This window comes from Schistocerca americana, chromosome 6, assembly GCF_021461395.2.
Source record: "Schistocerca americana isolate TAMUIC-IGC-003095 chromosome 6, iqSchAmer2.1, whole genome shotgun sequence".
NCBI classification, from domain to species: Eukaryota; Metazoa; Arthropoda; class Insecta; order Orthoptera; family Acrididae; genus Schistocerca; species Schistocerca americana.
Window position 1 is genome coordinate 310,826,505 of NC_060124.1, and position 5,545 is coordinate 310,832,049.

Genomic DNA, 5,545 nt, shown 5'->3' on the forward strand with positions numbered 1-5,545 from the left:
TTTTTTCCAGTTCTTGAATCTCTTCAGGGCTCTGTTTTCGTGTTTGACGTTTAGGTTTCACCGACTGCTGTCTGATGTTGTCTTCCTCAGCATACTTCACATCTTCTAAGCGGGTGGTGTTTCGAGCCAAATTGTCGACCGTGCTCTTGGTGGATGATGGTGTCAATAGAGAAATCGGTGCGCTATGAGGTTGCTCATTCCGGGATGGTTCTTGCATGTCATTCTCAACGGCGGAGGATTCGGAGAATTTGCTGTGGCTCCCAATATCTTTCGGTGTCTGTTGTGTTGAAACCGTTACAGCTGTCACGATTTCCGTAGGTTCGGGTGGTCTAGCTTCTGATGTGTCAGTAGCGGCAGTCTGGGCTTCTTCTTGGGGTGGATGGTTCTCCGTGTTCACATCAGGGCTTGGAGTCAGGACTTGGCCGGGGCAGCCGTAGCGTAATAAGTCGCTGGCAGCGCAGTCATAGCCGGCGGCCGCGGCGCCTCGCCAGCCGGCAGCTGCGCCACTCGCCGCTGTAAACACTCCGCGCGGACGTGGCCGGGAGAGTTGCACGCAGCGCACGTCCTCGGCTGGCCGTCGTATATAACGATACCTCGGTATCTACATACGCTGATGTATGACGGTACATGCTTGTGCAAATCGACCTTTAATTGTCTCACTCCATTGAGAACTTGGAATTTGCGTTCGGCAACACTGCTGAGAACTTTACCGTACGGCGCTATCACTGCGTTTATTTGTTCCGCCGGTACTTCGAATGGTAGTTCGAATATCCTGATAGTTCGTTTTCCGAACCCTGCATGTGGTACGGTGACTTCGCCGACGTTTCCATCGCAATGTTTAAACTTCATAATTCCTCCGCAAGACTCAACTATTTTGTCACATAAGTTAGCATTCCTCAATTTCACAAATACAACGCTGCTCACTATCGAAAGATGCATTCCAATGACATCCTCTGAATCAACTTTCACTTCGTATTCCAACCAATCCTCGATTTCGTGTAGTTTAGGTCGGCCATCACGAATTCATATTTCAAATTCCAATATGCGTAGACTTTCTGCAACGATGCTAGAAGCACTGCAACTTACCATGCCGAAGCGCAGCAGACCGCGGCGCACGAAACTCAGCACACGCCCGCACAGCACGGCTGACGCGGCGAGACTTCCATCTGAGCCGCCGAGAACACATATGAATAGCGCGACTGCAGGGACTTATCCCTTGCACGCTTCCCGCGAGACTCACATTCCCAACTGTCCACAATTCTACATATGTAATGTACCTTATAGACATTTGCCCATTCACTCATTGCTCGCGCACGCTTTGGCGATTTCCGTAAGAGTTTGGGCAACCTGTGTGCATTTGCACAGACGAAGGTCAACGGCTGGGTAGCCTTTTCACTTAATATATGAAGACAGTAACTGTTCTCGACAGAACAGAATACTGTTGATGACCGTGTAGCTTTTCCCTAGAATAAATGATGACTAACTGAACCCCTAAGCTGCCGACAGGTGTTGTTGATATACCTCGATGTGGACAGCTGAAAATGTGTGCCCCGACCGGGACTCGAACCCGGGATCTCCTGCTTACATGGCAGACGCTCTATCCATCTGAGCCACCGAGGACACGGATGAATAGCGCGACTGCAGGGACTTATCCCTTGCATGCTTCCCGTGAGACTCACATTCCCAACTGTCCACAATTCTACATATGTAATGTACCTTATAGACATTTGCCCATTCACTCATTACTCGCGCACGCTTTGGCGATTCCCGTAAGAGTTTGGGCAACCTGTGTGCATTTGCACAGACGAAGGTCAATGGCTGCGTAGCCTTTTAACTATATATATGAAGACAGTAACTGTTCTCGTCAGAACAGAATACTGTTGATGACCGTGCAGCTTTACCCTGGAATAAATGATGACTAACTGAAACCCTCAGCCGCCGACAGGTGTTGTTGATATACCTCGATGTGGACAGCTGAAAATGTGTGCCCCGATCGGGATCGAACCCGGGATCTCCAGCTTACATGGCAGTTAGGAAACGTGTACAAATGAGAATTCTAGGAACTCATTGTTACAAGTAAGTGTTACAACAACAAAGGTGGCATAGAAGAGTAATCAAAAAAATAAAAATGTAAATCACTGATACAATTTCAACTAAAAGGTTCTTCAATAAATGTAACTGGTTCCACTTGGTGCTTCGCCATCGTTATCTGATATCTCCAACAGCGCCTTTGAAGGGCATCTGCGACGGAGGCATTCTACTTCGCTAGTGCCTCAAGGAAAACAGCATCCTTGCAGCAGCCTGTCTCTTCCGTCGCTCATGGCTGACAAGGCAGAACGTTCAGCCGTTAGTGTGAAGCGGCACAGAACATTAACCGCAGCTTCGCACTCCCCAGCTGAGTGGGGGGTTAACGAAAACGCTGCGTAAATAATTTGCGAAGAGCGTACGGTATGTCGGTGTGCGTTCGAGGGCATTGTGAGCAGTTTGTTGTGTGGAGAACGTCGTGAGCGCCGCCGCGTAAGTCACGGGTAGAATAGGCTTCGCCGCTAGTGGTGCAACGTCCTTCGGTGGGAGTTGTGTGATCCGACGCTGGAGGCACTCGGAACGAAGGTGACCTTCCTTGCCGCGTCCGGAACACGTCTTCGGCTGGCCGTCATAAATAACTATGGCCCGGCATCCTACTATCTGTAGATAGGATGGCACGTGTCGTTGGAGATCAATGCGCACTTGGCGTACTCCACTGAGTTCTGGAACGTCTTAAGCTGGGACCATTTTTCAGCCACGTGTTCGTGTACCGTGCCGTAGGGGCGGAGCGCCGCTACAACTTCTGCCGCCGGGAGTTCAAATGGAAGTTCGAATATGCGTATAGTCCGCAGTCCCATTGCGGCATGGCCGACCTCGACGTTGGCAGAAGCGGAGTTCTTGTTTCATCTCACGAAGCACCTTGTCGCATGTAGTTTCGTTTGTGAGCTTTACATAGACCGTGCTACTGACGATCGAAAAGTGAATGCCGACAATGTCGGCACCCGGGATCTTGGCTTCCTCTTTTAAAAAGCGTTCGACTTCGAGCGCCTTTGGTCGGGTAAAGTCGTTCCGAAATGTGAATTTCAAGGTTGATCTTCTGTATTGGTTTGCCATGGTCTTGTAGCGCTACGGCGTCACGTTAGTGTCGGCCGAAGAAAGTAAACAAGGCGCGCGGCCCCTCTCTGACGGCGGAGAGCACACACCGCACGTCTGCTTCGCTCGGCAGCGAGAGCCGCACTACCATTCCCAACTGTCCACAATTCTACATATGTAATGTACGTTACAGACATTTGCCCATTCACTCATTACTCGCGCACGCTTTGGCGATTCCTGTAAGATTTTAGGCAACCTGCGCGCGTTTGCACAGACGAAGGTCAATGGCTGGGTAGCCTTTTAACTATATATATGAAGACAGTAACTGTTCCAGGGAAAAGCTGCACGGTCATCAACAGTATTCTGTTCTGTCGAGAACAGTTACTGTCTTCATATATGAAGTTAAAAGGCTACGCAGCCATTGACCTTCGTCTGTGCAAATGCACACAGGTTGCCCAAACTCTTACGGGAATCGCCAAAGCGTGCGCGAGCAATGAGTGAATGGGCAAATGACTATAAGGTACATTACATATGTAGAATTGTGGACAGCTGGGAATGTGAGTCTCACGGGAAGCGTGCAAGGGATAAGTCCCTGCAATCGCGCTATTCATCTGTGTTCTCGGTGGCTCAGATGGGTAGAGCGTCTGCCATGTAAGCAGGAGATCCCGGGTTCGAGTTCCGGTCAGGGCACACATTTTCAGCTGTCCACATCTAGGTATATCAACAACTCCTGTCGGCAGCTGAGGGTTTCAGTGAGTCATCATTGATAATTAAGTGCCTGGCAGAGGTTTGACGCAACCACCTTCAAGCTATTTCTCTGCCGTTCCACTCTCGAACAGCACACGGGAAAAACGAACACTTAAATCTTCCCGAGCGAACTCTGATTTGTCTGATTTTATTACGATGGTCATGTACGTGAGGGCGAAAAAAATAATTTCGCATGCGGAATGTGATAGTTGGTGCTCGAAATTTCATGAGAAGATTACAAATTATGCGTGTCCTTTGGAAGTCAGATCTGGAAGGTGGAGAGATCGAATAAGAGTTCCTAACCGTTCTTTCCACCAACCTGCTGTATTCTAAAGTTGTGTCTCCAGCGCAGGAGACAGCTCGTCGGTAGTTGGAGTTTCTTCGGTGGAGGCTGCTTTGCCATCATCTGGAAACCTGTGATTGTGCTTTTTATAGGATGCAGCTTGCCCAGGCTAGTCTCAGTACCTACAGAGGGCAAGATCTGTAGTATTGACAATGATGATGGGCGACACTTCTCATTACTGTATCCTGTTTCCTATATTTTAAATTATCACCCTCTTTACACTGTCTTTTGCAACACTCGGCATAGCTTTCTAAATTATATTGTAACTTTTCTTACAACTTCCAATATAGAGTACGACATGTCTGCCGCGAAACAGAGATACATATCCATTTCTGAAGAACGCCCGAAACAAGTCTTTCACGTCCGGACCTCCGAACGACCGAAACAGAGTTGAGTGACCGGCCTTTCAGAACGCTCAAAACAGTCTGACTAGTGCACCTGAAGTACTTCTTCACCCAGGCGCGCCAAAACGACCCGAAGGTGTTCAAAGCACTTCGGCTGCAATGACGTTACTCTTATGTTCCGAAAACTAGTGAAATTTAATAAACAATAACGGTAGACTCGTAGTGAAACCATGAGAGTTGTCATACTGAAAACTGGCTTAAATACAATAAAGAGTACATAAACAATTCAAGTTTTGGCGCCTAGCACCCGAAGGTGTCAACCAATCAGAAGCAAGTTTAGTACAATTGGCGGACTCTCCCACGGGAATGGTACATACTGTACCATCTGCTGCTTGTACCTCACTTCACTTTCGGACTATATGCTACTTCGCGTGTACCAAGCTGCATCAAAGTGAGCTTCTAGCAAAATGAAATACTGCTGGCCACAGCCAGGAATATCACAAGATCCTGACGCAACGAAAGCACATTCGTTTTAATGCCAATTCGCGTATCATATCCGTTGCACTCACTCCGCTATTTCGCGATAGTACGAAACGAACTGTCCTTCTTTGAAGTCTTCTACTGTCGTCCGTCAGTCCTATCTGATGTGGATCCCACAGTGTGCAGCAGAACTCCAGAAGAGGACGTACAAGCGTAATACAGTTAGTCCTTTAGTAGATCCGTTACATTTCCTAAATTTTCCGCCAAAAAAAAAAAGAAATCGTAGTCTTTGGTTCACTATCGCCACAACATTATCTACGAGATCGATCCAGTTTAAGTTATACGTAATTGTAATCCCTAAGTATTTAGTTGAATTCACAGCCTTAAATTCAGTGGATTCCTTTTAGTACTCATGTGGATGATTTCATACTTTTCTTTATTTAGATTCAGTTACCGCTTTTCGCGCCATAGGGATATCTTGTCTCAGTCATTTTGCAATTCGTTTTGATCTGAT

At 47.7% G+C, this 5,545-nt stretch overlaps 1 non-coding gene across 1 annotated transcript; it reads right to left on the minus strand.

The window, feature by feature from the left end:
* Window positions 1–1,546: 1,546 nt before the first annotated feature.
* Trnat-ugu lies at window positions 1,547–1,620 on the minus strand. Its single transcript has one exon. It is a non-coding gene; the product is annotated as a tRNA-Thr (tRNA).
* Window positions 1,621–5,545: the final 3,925 nt, after the last annotated feature.